Source organism: Mustela erminea, chromosome 1 (assembly GCF_009829155.1).
Source record: "Mustela erminea isolate mMusErm1 chromosome 1, mMusErm1.Pri, whole genome shotgun sequence".
NCBI classification, from domain to species: domain Eukaryota; kingdom Metazoa; phylum Chordata; class Mammalia; order Carnivora; family Mustelidae; genus Mustela; species Mustela erminea.
Window position 1 is genome coordinate 109,624,839 of NC_045614.1, and position 15,630 is coordinate 109,640,468.

Genomic DNA, 15,630 nt, shown 5'->3' on the forward strand with positions numbered 1-15,630 from the left:
GTCCCTTCCCCCACATCATTTGCGGGCTCCCAATTAGCTACAAGGAAGCTTAAGCCTGAAGCTTTCGTTCTATTGTTAATATTCTCCTCTGAGGACTTGATTTATTGGTTAGCTGGGATCCCGAGCATCATTTCCACTTTCATAGAAGACATGCAGAGCAGTCTGTCTCCATGAGAAGACAGACACACGTGCAACACCATCTCTGGTCAGTATTTCTTCTAGGGTGTTTGCCACATGGCGTGGTTTTCCGTTCAAGTGTATGTCCCTGTCATTAGACTGTGAAACCCTGGAGGGAGGTGACCACATCTTATTCTCCCATACATTCCCCACCATGTCCAGCATGTAGCAAGGACCAAATACATACATACTGAATGAATGATGATCAAGAATATCTGTTTAATGAGTCCTAATCTGCCAAGGAATGGCTTTGTAACCAATGGGAGAGAACCACTGGCCCCTGAGCTGATATTTTTGGTCACTGTAAACTGGGGATATCATTCCACCTTCAGAGATGTTGCATTTGAAAGGATAAGCATAGGAAGTGAACCTAGGATGAGAGTTGACACAGTAACCACTGCTAAAAAATATAATTCCATCATAGCTAATTGATCTTGAAACCCAAATAAGACTTTTCTACATAGAGAGTCAGTGTATGAAGTATGAGCAGTAAAAAGACATCCCATGTCCGCCATTCTTTTTACATGCCTCCATAATGTCTAGGACATAATCAATGAGTAGTTAAGTGAGTTATTCAATGAGTAATTAACTGAGCAACCCTCTTGACCATTCTCAGTTCTCAGTGTAGACAAGGATAGAAAAATGAACTAGACACCGTGTCTGGCATGAAGACTCCAGAAAATAAAATATGTAGAAAGTGATGAGCACCTGAGCACCACAGATAGCATCAGAACCACTGCTGAGGGAAACCCTGAGGAGGGAGAATTCCAGGAAGGCTTCAAGAGGGAGGAGACAGCCTTAGCTCTGGGCTGGTAGGAAGAGTTGGCATTCGACAAGTACAGACGATGCAGTCAACTGTGAGATGGACTGTCTCCTCATGTAACTGATTTAAGCCTTCCATACTACTGACCCCAGGATGAAAAGAGGGCTTCACATAAGCAGTATCTAGGTCACTCCACTTCTACACCACAGAACTACAGGGCCATGAGACGTGATTTCAAGACAAATATTGTTTCCACTCAGCCATGGTGTCTTTCTGGTACTTAGCCGGGGGCAGAGGGGAAACTGGCTGAGAGGTGCAGGATCCCAGCCTGGGACCAAGTCATGCATCGCTGTTTGTAGCACGTTGTTTTAAAGGGCAAGGGATTCTGAAAAGACATCTATGTCCACGGGGCAGCTGAGGATCACCAGGCTTCCACTGGCCACGGGACGCTTCTCCCAGCCCTCGCTGTGCTCCAGCCACCCTGCAGCCTGCAGTAATGGGGGGCGGCAACTCTATAGCCGGGGAGGAGGGCACAGCCATTGAAGATTGTCCCATAAAAATCCTAGGCTCTGGACCCTCTTTGCTACTCCCTGGAACTAACTGGCAAGTAGCTGTGTTCTTCCCTGGCCTCGGGTGGCTCTTCCGTGCACTGGGAATTTTAACACAGACCCCACGCACCTGCCCAGGCTGGCGAGGGAGAGCATGAGATTCTGGAGGTGAGATGAGCTTTGTTAATGCTAAGTCCTGCTGTGAACGTGCAGCACCGTCACGATGGGACATATGATGACATGAGGGATTCACCTCTCCTCTGCTGGCTTCAGGGATAGCGAAGGCTGTGTCCTGGAGGCTGACGAATTCCACCACCAAGGAACCGAGAATCACAGAACCATTTTACCAGAGAAGCACTTAGCCATGATTTATTTCTTTTGGTACCTGGTCCCTTCTCTCTCTTCTGTGATGGCCTTTACAGTTCCCTCTTTACTTTACTTTACTTTAATCCTGCTGTCACTGGCAGAAAATGTAAGCTGTTGCTTATTTGGGTCAGGAAACATGGGTTTATTAGATCTCCCCTCCAGCCATTTTGCAGGGGGGAGTAGGTGATTCTGATAACCCCTGGCTGCCCTCTCCCGGACTTCGGCAGGGTGCCTCCCTCACAGCCACGCCCGGGCCAGCAGATGGGTGGGAGAAAGGACAGTTCCGCACGGATCCTCACCAGGTCTGAGCCAGAACCCAGGGCTTCCCCCTCATGCCGGGAAGGACTGACCCACAGGCATACACCCCGGGGAGTAAATGGGTTGTGTCTCTAGCAATCCCGCATCCCTGCTCCCCAGCCCTGCCTCCTCCCTAGGAGTCTTTTCATAAAGAGGAGCACGGGGATGATATGCAGACACTGAAAGGCTCTGCTGTCAGAGCCAACAGGAACCTGCAGGCAGGTTACCCGCCGAGGAATGTAGGCAACATGAATTTCCCTTTCTCTTGAGTCCCACAGCACACAGCAGGCCACACTAGCATCACTCTCCACCGTGGTTAGTCTTCTCCCCTGATCTTTATCTGTCTGCTGTCTTTACAAGGAAGGAGCCTTGTCTAAAACATTGCTTTTGGGACCTAGTACAGGACAAAGGCAATAGGGGTGCTCAAGAGATGTCGGACAGAGGGAAGGATGGATGGGCAGACCGATAGATGAACGGACAGATAGATGGACAGACGGACAGACAAACACACAGGTGTATGAACTACTCTGCTCCCCTGTGTGACCCAAAAAGGCCCAGCCACCGGAGAAACGACAAGCAGGAGGAGAAGCACAACGTTCCCCTGTGATTTTGACAGGGGACTAAATTCAGCCCAAAGCATCTTTCTTCCTCTCTCTATTTACTCTGGACAATCTGTCCCTTATCAGATGAGCTCAAGGCTGGTTGGAAATATGCGTATTTTATTTGACAATATCTTCTTCTTCCAGTTTTGTTTTGCTGCACAGACATTTGTCTGTTTTGCTGTATGTTGTGTATCAGATAGGACTCAGACAAACTGCTCTGGCTTTCTCAACTGTTTTGTTTTCTCCATTCAGTTATCATTGATCACATTTCCCTTCCTGCATCTCACTCTCGTTCCCAAATTCCAATTTCACCCACAGTGAGCGAGAACAATTCCACGGATAGCCAGCTCTATCAAGGGCTACAGAGGGCAACAATGTTACAAGGCCGGAGAACGGGTCCCCAGGCACCACCAAGGAGCAGCACAACCTTCCACGGATCACCTTTCCTAGCTTCGCCCGCTTCTTCGCAAAATAAAGTCTGCTCTTGACTGCCGCGGCATCTGCGTGGAAAAGCTTGAAACTCTCTGGCCACCAACTGCACTAAGACTTGTGCCATTTTTCACATTCACTGCAATGGGGGAAAGATTTCTCATCTTTAGCTTTGGTTCAAGGCAATGGTCTGGTGTCTGTTGAACTAATGAAGCCCCCCCACTAACTCTCGCCTCCAGATCCCCATCCTACTCCCTGATCCAACCCACCCAGGGTGGCTTCCTGGGCAAAGAGCCCACACAGGAGCCCAGAGCCCTGTAGATAGAAAGCCCCATGCTGGGTTGTGTTCAGCTGTCACCGTGTTAAAATTCGTAATTTTTGGACAAGGGGTCTGCGTTTTCATTTTGCACTGAGGCTTGAAAACAGTGCGGCCAGTCTTACAAACCCGGTCCCCTAAAACAATATAGAAGGAAAACATCAGAAGAAGAGAACAACGGAGCAGCCTTGCCAGCCACTGATGGAGACACGAAGGGCTCCCCACACGGCAGAGCCTGGCCATGGAACGCCCGTCACTGTAAATAGTTAACCAAAGAGAAGACAAGGTGGGAGAACATGAAACTTGCCGCAGGCCCCGCCCCTATCAAGCTTCCCCATCTGGGGTGGATTGGGGGCCTGACTCATGCCCAAGGTGTGGCTCCCATTCCTGTCAGCACACTGAGCTCCTCCCTGCTCATGGAGCTCAGGAGGAAGTGTGGGTTGCCCTGGAGTGAACGTGGAAACCATCCAGTTACCACCTGACCTCACAGAGCTAGACAGGGTTTCAGAGCAGCCGTCACAGGCCACCCTTCCTCAGGGAATCAATCCGCTCCAGGTTCGAGAACAGACTGACCCACATATACACTGGGAGTCCATTTCCTGGGCTGCTCTCAGCATTAATTCCCTTTTGACTGACTTCTCTTTTCTATCTGTTTGGGATCCACAGGGACAGACCCTACTTGTCTGTCGCACCAGTGACATAATCCCACCCCGGGTACAGCGACCAGCAGGTTCCACTGCTTAACATATAGACGTCAGATTAAACGGAGGATGAGCCTGGTGTTTTAAATCTGCAGTGCAATGAAACTATTACCACTGGCTCTTCTCTCCAACCCAAAGTTCTTCTAATAGCCCAAGTCAGATCATATGTCTCAGTAAAGACGAAATCAAAGAAGGCAGGCAAAACTTCACCAAACTTAAACATGTAAATAAAGAGCCTATCATAAACAACATGCAAGTAAGACAAGGTTTTGAAACACGGAGACTCCGGTCCCAAGGGCACCTGGGGAGCTCAGCTGGTTAAGCCTCTGCCTTTGCCTCAGGTCATGGTCCCAGGGTCCTGGGATCAAGTCTCACATCAGGCTCCCTGCTCAGTGGAGAGCCTACTTCTCCCTCTGCCCCTTTCTATAGCACTCACGCTCTCTCTATCTCCCTCTCTCTCTCAAATAAATAAAGTATATTTAAAAAAAGAAGAAGAAGAAACATCGAGACTCCAAGGGAAGCCTGAAGGGCACTAGTTAAGATGAAAGGAATGACACACCTGTGTATGTATGGAGAGTCACTGCTGAGGGCTGGCTCACTAACATTCTGGTTGTACTTGGGCAAGCATACACTTTGGAAAGTTTCCCTGTCTGGATTTAGGCTTCCTGACCAACAGCACAAGGAGGGTTGGACATGCTCAGAGCGAGGGTCCTTCCAGGGCTGGCCTTCGGTGCTTCTAAGAACCAAAAGGCTAATGGGGCGCCTGCGTGGCTCAGTGGGCTAAGGCCTCTGCCTTTGACTCAGGTCATGATCCCAGGGTCCTGGGATCGAGCCCCACATCAGGCTCTATGCTCTGTGGGGGGTCTGCTTCCTCCTCTCTCTCTGCCTGTCTCTCTGCCTACTTGTGCTCTCTGTCAAATAAATAAATAAAATCTTAAAAAAAAAAAAAAAAGAACCAGAATGCTATAATCTTCATTTCAGTGTCATGACTTAAGAACTGATTCCCAGAGTAAAATTATTCTCTAGAACCTAAGCTGGCATGACAAAATAAGGAAAGCAACAAAATAATATAGTTCAAAAGTTGAGTGCTGACCACAGGAGGGGACCCAGAGAGGAAGCTGCTAGAGAATTCTTCTGATGCTAGGGTTACAACCCAGGTGATGGAGACACATCAGGGTGGTGTATCCCTGTATCCCAGGAGGGACCCTGGGGCCATGGGTCCTCACTGCCCAGTGATGTGATTTAGACCAAGCCCTGCCCCCATGCACAGTTGCTAGAACAGTCCCCCTGCTCTGATGGGATGTGTGAGAATGAGGGGGATGGTAAGCTAGAGACCAAGACCATACTTACTGAGGGTCTGGAAATCTAGGCCAGGAAGCTTATACTTTATTTTTATCATTATTATGTGTTGGGGACTCTGTTAAGGGATTCTGTCCTGACATTTGATGCGCTCCTGTGGGCCCTGACCAGATTGCAAGCAGACAGCCTCAGATGTTGCCCAGATCACACGGGGAAGGGCCTATTCTAGTTCCTGTCCTGGCCACACTCCCACAACAATTTTGCACAGAGGGAATGCTCTGTGACCACCTGAACCAAAGCCAGCCCCACAGTTTGGGTTTCATGACTCCAATCTAAGCGTGGACCTTTAGGCCATGGTGTCCTTTAGTGCGAGACCCAGAAAGGACAACCCTAAAGACAGCAAGCATTTGATGTGCAAGCAGTTCTGGGACTACCTGCCTGAGAATCTCCTGTGAAAAGTGTATATTCTCAGGCTTCATTCTTGATTTACTGGATTAGCACCCCTGGGGTGGGCCCAGGAATCCCCACGTTAAGATGTCCTGCAGCGTGGCTGGTGTGCGCCTAAGAGAGCACGGCACTTTCTCAGTCTCCCAACAGAGAGCTCCAACCTGGAGCAGGCTGCACAGAAACCCAGGACGGGAGCTCGTGGGGCGAGGCAGTCTCCGCCTCACAGAAGCAGTGGCAGAACCTGTGTGGCCAGAGCACTGGGTGGTAGGACAGGTGAGGTGTGTGATCAAGTCAGAAGACCAGCGATCGTCCCTAAGAGACCCACGAGCCTTTTACCGCGGTCCCAAATTCTGGGATGGATCCCTAGGCCCTCACTGACTTACTAGACATGAAAGACCTAACAACGATCTGCCAAGGGAGAAGGGAAAAGAAGATGCCAAGGGACCGGGTCACGACGAGTTGCATGACACCAAGGCCCACAGAAAAGAGAACGGGAAGGGTTTTGTGAAATGAAGGAGTTCCCCGAAGGGCACCCCCGCTTCCAGGAAGACTCTCTTCCACATGAAGGGTGTGAGGCCAGGGAGGACAAGCTCCCACTCCCTAGAGTTTTCTTCAGGCGCGTTTGGGACCCCAGGTGACGCGGGAACTGCAGAGGGAACAACACGCCATATCCATTTTCAGAGGGTGTCAACACCCTCCTTCCCACACCTGCTGTTCCCAAATATCACAACCTGATTTTTTCTCTCCAACCTCCTGTCTTGATAATGATTAAATATTCATGGATTGCTGTGATGCCAACATACTTTGTGAAATTTCAGATACCTTTTTTTAAACGGAAGCTTTTTTTTTTTTTCCCTGAGATTATCCCACTTTTGAAGAGAGGTAAAAGGAATGACAAATGCCAGGGACTCAAAACGGAGAAACTGAACAGAAAGCTAATGACATCCTAAGTTTTCACAACAGCTCTTCCGGCCAAAATTATCCCATTCTAAGGAGAGAGCACAGAATTTTGAAAACAGAGACTTCAAAGAGCAATTGTTCACATTACAAAAGAATTTTTCATTTTAGCACAGGGCCCATTTATACAGCAAAGTCCCATGTTCTGTGGAAAATACAAGCAAATGCACATATGTATTATTATGCAAAAATAAGTTCACCTTTTTTGAAAAAAAAATGTGTAATTTTAGAATCATAGACTATTAGCTAAAAGTTAACAGTCTCATCTTACCCAGTAGTTTCCAGAATGAGTTTCAGGGGGCTCTCAGAGTCCCACTAAGGTGCCTTGGGGACTACCAGGAGAGACAGACTGATCCCCAGGGGAGCGTGAGGAGGTGCCATCCCAATTCAACCAGAGAAGCTCCCCTGCTCCCTGGGTATCCATTAGAGGTCCCTGTGACTTGTAGTTTTTGTTTTTTTTTTTTTTTAAGAGAGAGATCACAAGTAGGCAGAGAAACAGGCAGAGAGAGGGGGGGAAGCAGTCTCCCTGCTGTGCAGAGAGCCTGATGTGGGGCTCCATCCCAGGACCCTGAGATCATGACCTGAACCGAAGGCAGAGGCTTAACCCACTGAGCCACCCAGGCACCCCTAGTTTTTTTAAGAAGTTGTGGGGGAGGCTCCAGTAATATCCATAGAAACCTAATTCCTTACGTTGACATTTTGGGAAACCAGAACACGGTGAGGAATGACTGTCCTGAAGTCTTACCTTTCGTTTTAGTGTCAGAGCACTTATTTTCCCTTTCACTCTCCTTTAGTACCCCACAGAAGTCTTTGGAATTTATTAAAGTCACCTGTTTAGTTCCTAGAAATACTATAGCTTAAGCCTCATCCTAGTAATCCATTAAAATATCCAGAACAATGGTTTATGAAGTCATCATAAACTGAAGGTAAGATGCAAACTTTTTGCTTCCTGAACAAGTCTGACATTCTTAAAGGTCTCCAGATTAGCTGAATAATGTCAGTGTGGATCACAGCTCTGTCTTGAATCATAACACAGATAACTTGGGCTAGCACATTCCCAAATTTTACTTAAAATATCAACTAAAGCAAGGTGTCATCAAATTGAATCAATGCCTCAGTGAGATTAGTCATTCAGAGGAAAAACACTAAGAACCTTATGTTGGATCAGCTTGTATCCTATATTTATTTATTTCTAGTGGCTTAACAAATACCTATAGAGTACTTAATTATGTGCCAGAAAGTGCTATAAAGGCCTTATGAATATTAATCATGTGTCCCCCACAACAGCCATGTGGGGAAAGTCCTACATGTCACTGCCATCTCACAGGTAGGGGGACTGGGCACTAATGACTAACTTGGCCAGTATCACATCGCTACTCAGTGTGATAAGTACAAAAGGTGCTCTCCTAGGTCACAGTCAACATAAAGGGTACTGCATCACCATCAGGATTATTGCACCAGCCCCCCACCACCCCGAATGTACTTCAAGACCTCCAAAGAGCAGAACCAGGTAGAATCTGCACCATTAGTTTCTTTTTTTTTTAATGTTTTATTTATTTATTTGACAAACAGAAATCACAAGTAGGCAGAGAGGCAGGCAGAAAGAGAGGAGGAAGCAGGCTCCCCGCTGAGCAGAAAGCCTGATGCGGGGTTCGATCCCAGGACCCTGGGATCATGACCTGAGCCGAAGGCAGTGGCTTTAATCCACTGAGCCACCCAGGCGCCCCCATTAGTTTCTTTTTTAAAAGAAGATTGGTTTATTTATTTGAGAGGGAGAATAAGTGAGTGGGGGAAGGGGCAGAGACAGAGAACCTCCAAGGATATAGGGCTCAGTCTTACAACCCATGAGATCATGACCTGAGCGGAAACCAAGAGCCCAATGCTCAACCGACTGGGCCACCCATGTGCCCCTGCACCATTAGTTTCATTATCACCAATCAGCTGATAATATTATCTCATCCTAGTGTCTTGTACTTTGCCAAAACTGTAATAATGCTTAATGGACATGACAATTCTGTTAGGGAGTGATGGTCATTAGACTTATTTTGTAAATGAGGGAAGAGACTCAAAAGTTAAGGAATATGCTGAAAATCATACCCTTACAGGACAAAGCCGGAGTTCAGCACCAGATTCATATAACTATATTATGTATGTTCTAGCACAGCTCTTCAATGGATTCCTGCTGGTTGGTTTATTTTATCCACAGTGTTTTCTTAATTTTTGCAACAAGATGCTAAAATCTAGTAATTGGGAGACTTTAATGAAAAAAACCTAGCACTGATTGTGTCATGAACCCCTGAAACTTATCAGCAAACTTCCAAAAGTTTGCAGAGCTACAAAGGTCACTAAGTCACTAAGCTACAGTGTAATTGCTGTGACCTGTGAAAATATTTTCTACTGCCAAGTATCACTGTATAGCATAAAGACGGAAATGACAACTGGTAATTGTTTATTAACATTGAATTAAAAACAAAATGTAACTTATGTAGTGTGATGCTTTCAAGGTTCACCCACCTTGGAACTTATATCATACTTCTTTTCTTTTTATGGCTAAATGATATTCCATTGTCTGGCTCCCCACATTTTGTTTATCTGTTCAGGCATTTGTGTTTGCCAGGAGCCAGGAGGAGCAGGGAGTGGAGAGTGACAGCTTAGTAGTCAGGGCTTCCTTTTGGGGTGGTGAAAAGTTCTGGAACTAAATAGTGGTGATGATTGCACAACATACAGGTGTACTTAATAGTTAGAATGGTAATTTTACTTTATGGATATTTTACCACAATAAAGAAAAAAGGCTTTCATAGTTCACAGATCTTCCAAGAAGCCTGACTTCAAAGAAACAGTAAACTCATTTGGATTCTTTGTTTGATAGCCTTATGTGTACTCTGATCTCCTCTAAAAGAGAAACCATCATCACTGATAGGAGCTTCAAGATCCTATCATGATACCTAAAGTCATCTCTCCAAATTTCCCAACTTGTATTTTATACAAGCAGCCTAGATTCATCCGTTTTCAAATGATTTCTGAGGCTGTCCACACTCCGTGTCCTTATTTTCCTTTTGACTGAGAATCTGGAACCCCATCACCTTTTCTCTCCCATATCAGCTATCAAAGACCAAGATAAATAGCATGATCTGACTGTTGTTAGAGCCAGATGCAAACACCACTTCTGATACAACTTATTGCATCTTCCTTGTCATATTACTTACCCTCTTGCTCAAAAAAGTTCTCCATGTTTTCTCACTGCAAATCAAACTGAGTACAATATTATTGTCCTGTCATTACAAACTCTTAATAATAATGCCTTACCCTTATTCCCCATTTTTTTCCTTCAGAGATCACACATTCCATCCAACCTAAACAATCACCACTTCCCCAAATATGTCTCACACACCGATACCCCCGTGCCTTTTCTTGGGATGTGTCCTCTGCCAGGAGGCCCTCGCCATCCCCTCCACTTAGAGTAAATCTTGACAGCTCCCACGACCATTCCAAACTCACCTCGTCCATGGAGCTTGCAGCAGATCGTGTCGTTCCTTCCACCTTTCAGATGCCACCCACGGTTGACTTTGACCCCCTTCCCCAGCTTGACCCTATCTGTCTCATGTCATGATTTCTAGACTGTGCCTTTCCCCGACTGATCTGTGAGCTCCTTAAGAGCAGGAACCATCCTATTAATCGCTGTAAGTCCTTCATCCCTGTATCGTAACAGGGACTCAGTTAAAATGTATCTCATGGAATGGAATGAAATAAAATAGAATGAACAGAGGAAAAAAAAAAAAAAAAAAGAATAAAGACCGAGACATAATCATTGCATTTAGACCAACCACCAGGTTCCTCCTGAGCCTAGACAATGGGATATTTTGTGTAGTCTTGGCACCTGAGAAAAGTAGTTGGTGAGGGGAGGCAGGCAGATGTCGATAAGAAGAACAAGAAAGCAGGATTTACTAAACTCGGGTTGTGGGGCAGCACTCTGTTAAATACTTAAAATAATTGTATCATTTGGTTCTTACCCTAGCTCTTCATTTTATGGCTAGAGAAACTGGGGAGAAACAAGAGTGAATAACTTGGGGCGCCTGGATGGCTCAGTCAGTTAAGCATCTGACTCTTGATTTTGACTCAGGTTGTGATTTCAGGGTCGGAATACATGAGCCCTGCCTCAGCAGGGGGTCTGCTTCTCTCTCTCTCTCTCTGCCCCTCCCCTGCTCTCTCTGTCTCAAATAAATAAATAAATCTTTAAAAAAAAGAGCCAATAACTTGCCAAAGCTTCCATGAGTGGTCTGGTCTACAGGCTGTGCTGTTGTCTCATGGCAAACTATTTCTCTTAACAAATGAAAAGTGAGAGAGGCCATCCTAGCCTCTCTAACCCTAGCCCCCAGGGGGCTCTTACACCAGATTACTTCACTTTATATGTAATAAAAAAAGCAATAACAATAAAAGCCAATACCTCCTAAATGTCTATCATGTGTAAGTTAATAGATACTTTTAACACATTGTCCCAAATTCACCAGCCATCCCATGAAGGGAATGTTATAAATCTTTTTACAGAGAAGGAAGTGAAGTCGGGTGATTTGTCCAAAGTCATGTCACAGTGAAAAGCCAAAACTCCAACATGATCTTTTAAAGGTCCCCTTTCGGTTACGTTTCATTGTCTCTACAGAGTCTAGCCATAAGTAGTATATTAAAAGGAGTCTCCACCAAAAACAAAAACAAAACAAGAGACCATCATGGCAGGAACTGCTATCTTGAATATGAAGAACACAGTAAGAATTTTCCATTTGGTGGTTGAGATCTTTATCCCTCAGAGAGGAATACACATGGAAACAAGTCTAGCAGGTGAAGAGGGTGCGGCAGTGCCAGCATCTCACCACTTCCTCTGAGCTTTAATCTTTCCCAAGAGTTGTTTTATTTTGATTCCTGTTGCCACCACCAAGGGAAGTCCCCATCTCCCAGGGCTGGGGAGGGGGAGAAGATGAGAGAGGTACTTTCCCTTTTTTCTTCGCAGCTTAAGGTAAACATGATCTTTCTTCTTGTTTTCCTTAGCACAACTGAGACAGGCTGACATATTCAACATGAAATTTACCAAACACTGAGAAAAACTCGAATGGAAATAAAGAAAATAAGAAGTGCACAAAATAGATGACTGATTACAAGACTTCTAACTAGAGAGGAGGGTTACTGAGCACCAAGTTCTATCATATTCCCCTAGCCAAAGATAACCTTGAGTGAGTTCATCCTTCCGCCAAGAAGAAATAACCCAGTCAAATCCCCAGAGTTAACTTGCTAACTGCCTTGGGTTTTTCCGCTAATTCTGGTTTCTTTTGATGAAATTCATCTCACGGATCAATTGCCAAAAGATACTGACATCCACGAGTCTTTAAGAGCACTGCCGCCCACCTCAGTTCAGGCTAACGATTCTGCCCACCTCCTCAGCAACCAGACGACCCCTGCACCCATCCACCCACCCATCCACCCTAGAGGCATTCCTTCAGAACATGAATTTTAGGATTTATCATGACATTAAATAGAGAGACATTAAGCACTCTCTCCCAATGCTCACCAAAACTGATGACAGTGGATGTTTACAGCTCATGAACCCCACAGAAAAACACTCCATCAAAGCATCACCTACCACAACAGAGTTTACCCCAGGGCTGTGGGTATAAATTGCCAGTACCTGAGAAAAACAGGTGTCCTATCTCGCATTTCTCATCCCATATTGCACTCCTAGGACCAAGAATAACATACAAGATAATTAAACCACACCAGCCACTGAATCAGATCATTCTTGTCCAAGATCCTCGGCTGACTGTAGATTGTTGGTTACAACAGTACGAACACATTAATAGCAACATCAACGTGAACCAACACCGCTTGCCTTATATTCCTGCAGTGCTCTCAAATTTATGAGAGTTTCCCATCTCTCATCTCTACTGGGCCTCCCATCAGTTCTAAGAAATCGCCAGGACAGTGGGGGATAGCTCTGCCCCTCCCTCTTCTCAGTCTACTCCTCCAGAATCACTTCTCACCTTCCCCTCTGTGTCACTTTGACTCGCCAAGCTTGTTTATGCTTCTCTCCTTTTGTCTGTCCTATTCCCTCTGCCTGAAACACCACAGCCACCTCGCCCCACATCTGAAGGAATATGCCGTCTTCTTGAGATCCATTCCTTGGGAAACCTTTGGTCATTCTCAGAGTTGGGTCTACCCTTATCTCTTTATTGAAAAGACTGGAAAGAAACTTTGTTACTTTTTTTTTAAAGTACATTGCTCAGATTAATTACCATTTTGAATGTTTTTTGAAGAGTATACCACGATTTTCGTGTTGAAACGAAAAGCTGTGAGCCCAGAATGGCACAGACCCAGGGCAGCAGGGTGTAAATGTGGTGTGAGAGGAGCGCATTTTTATCATTATAGGAATAACTGCCAGCTCCTCAGAAGAAAATCCTGGAGACAATAAACTTTATTATCTTAACAGCTTTCATAATCATTCTTTTTAAGGAGAAAATTGCCTTTGTCTAAGACTAAAAAAGAAAAAAATACCTTGATAAGTTCTTGAGATAGAAAATGTGCTTTTGAAGGCAGCTTCAGAGAAGTGGGCAAACATCTATGGTGAAAATGAGAGTAATTTGGTTTCATTCCTCAGAAGAGGGAGTGTAAAAGGGAGACAAAAGAGCTATACAGTGGGGGAAAGAGGCAAAACCATCAAACTGGAGACAAAGTGAACAAACTGGGGTGAGGCCCTTGAAACCCCATGTCTCCAGGGAATAGGAAAGGGGATGCCTATTCGTCCCATGTGAAGGTAGTAAAAGGCCCCAGATCCCCTCCGCGCCTCAGAGCCTCAGTTCTCCCAGCTGAACAAGGAGAATAATGATGAAACCTAGCTCCTGGGGCTGTTTTAGAGAGTGAGTAATAAAAATGAGTGGGAGAACATTTTGAAAACCATAATGATGGTGACTACTTCCTACAGAATAATGTTTGAAGGACCCTTCCGTGTTGACGGTGAATGACTATGGTGTTGATATTCAGGATCTTTTTTCATGATAAATAGTTTGGCTAGAGTTTTCATTTTATAAATGTGGCCCCCGAGAACCAAAAGTGTGACATAACATTTATAAAGTAGCACAGTAAATAGATAATACCCCTGGTATTTTTCCGACCTTTATCAGTCTATGTAATACACATTGCACAATACACGGCAACCGTCATTCAGTCTTTATTGCTACACAGGCTGGGTTCTCTACAGCCAGAATGGAGAGAAGTGGCAGAACTTACGAGGACTCCTGTCACAGAAACTGCATGTTCCGAGTCAGCAGGCTGGCCCAGGGAGGACGATGGGGAGCATGTTCACGTGGCAGATCTGCCCGTCCTCCTGGGAGGCAGCAGTATGCTGATGTTTTGCTTTGTGTTTTATTTTCATGGAAACTTCCTCCCAAAGGGTAAAGGATGCCTGCCACACTCCCTTAACAGACTACTCTCTTCCTTCTTTGCTTTTCCTGCTCTCCCTCGTCTTTTGCCAAAAGCATCATTAGGCAAACCGGAACAGAAGGTGGCCGGAACCTGGCCTGTGTGTCCGCCTTGCAGAGCTCCAAGCCAGAAGGAGGTGCCCCTCACTGAGTCCCTGGCATTTGATGTTCAGTCTGGAAAGGAAGCATGGCCATCTGCCTTGGACTCTATCAAACGGAGCCTGTTCTCGCTGTTAAGTCCCATGGACATGTGAATCGTGGACCAGGTGGAATAGAAGTAAGCTCTCCAACGTGGGCTGGGAAGGGACAGTTCTAGAGTCAGAATAATCCCCAACAGGACGGCAGGGAAGAGAAGATGAGAGAAGTAGGTGAGTGCCTACTCTTCAGGACCGAAGACAGAATGGCGTGGAGCGGGGTGGGGGGGAGGGTTTGCTGAGACCTTGGCTAGATGAACACTTGTTCAGGCCTCCCTCCAAGACACATAACTGAGGTCGGTAAGAACCAGAAAACCAGGTCCAAGGAGGCTTGTAGGGATCATTGGCTCCTGCACCTGCAGATCCCAGGTGAAGAAACTGAGATTTACAGCAGCTGAGTAGCAGAGCCAGAGTCATGGTCGGGTAGCCCATCTCCTTGACCGAGAGCTCCTCTCCCACACCAGCGTGACAGGCGTCACTGGCTGAGCATGGCCAAGTGTAGTGAGGACAGAAGCACAGTGGTTGTAAGTGACTGTCTCAGTGATGCTCGGTGTAAGGAATCTGTCCCACAGCCTGAGAACCCCATCAGCAGACCATCAACAGGCCTCCAGATAATACAGTTTACGTCAAAACAACTTTTATTTCCTGAGTGTTTTCTCAGCTGTGCCTTAAAATAAAATGTATGTGTCTAATCTCATCCGGCTCTGTGCTGCTTCTGCCATCAGGGAGGCGGGAGAGGGGGGTTGATGGAGAGGCTGCAGAGAGTGGGGGGACTCTGCGGGGTGAACCCGGGAGAAGGGTGGTACCACCGCAGCCACCCCCAGCCAGCTGAGCCGGCTGTATGCATCCTCCTGGCTCCGCCTCTCGGCCACATCAGAGCAGAAAGGGCATGGCCCTACAGCCCCTCAGCGTCCCCCTAGCAGGTCATCCCCACCTCACCATAGGACACCCCATCCTTCCAGCGGTTCCACCACAAATTCTTAGAGTTAACCCTGCCTCTCTTTCCCACGTTCTTGGCATCCAGTCCATCAGTAAACTGTTGGCTCTCACCCCACCACCCTGCCTGTATTGGTT

At 46.3% G+C, this 15,630-nt stretch overlaps 1 protein-coding gene across 3 annotated transcripts in view; it reads right to left on the bottom strand.

The window, feature by feature from the left end:
• TPRG1 (tumor protein p63 regulated 1) overlaps positions 1–15,630 on the bottom strand; it is a 239,080-nt gene that overhangs the window by 152,337 nt on the left and 71,113 nt on the right. The gene's annotated exons all lie outside the window — the stretch shown is intronic.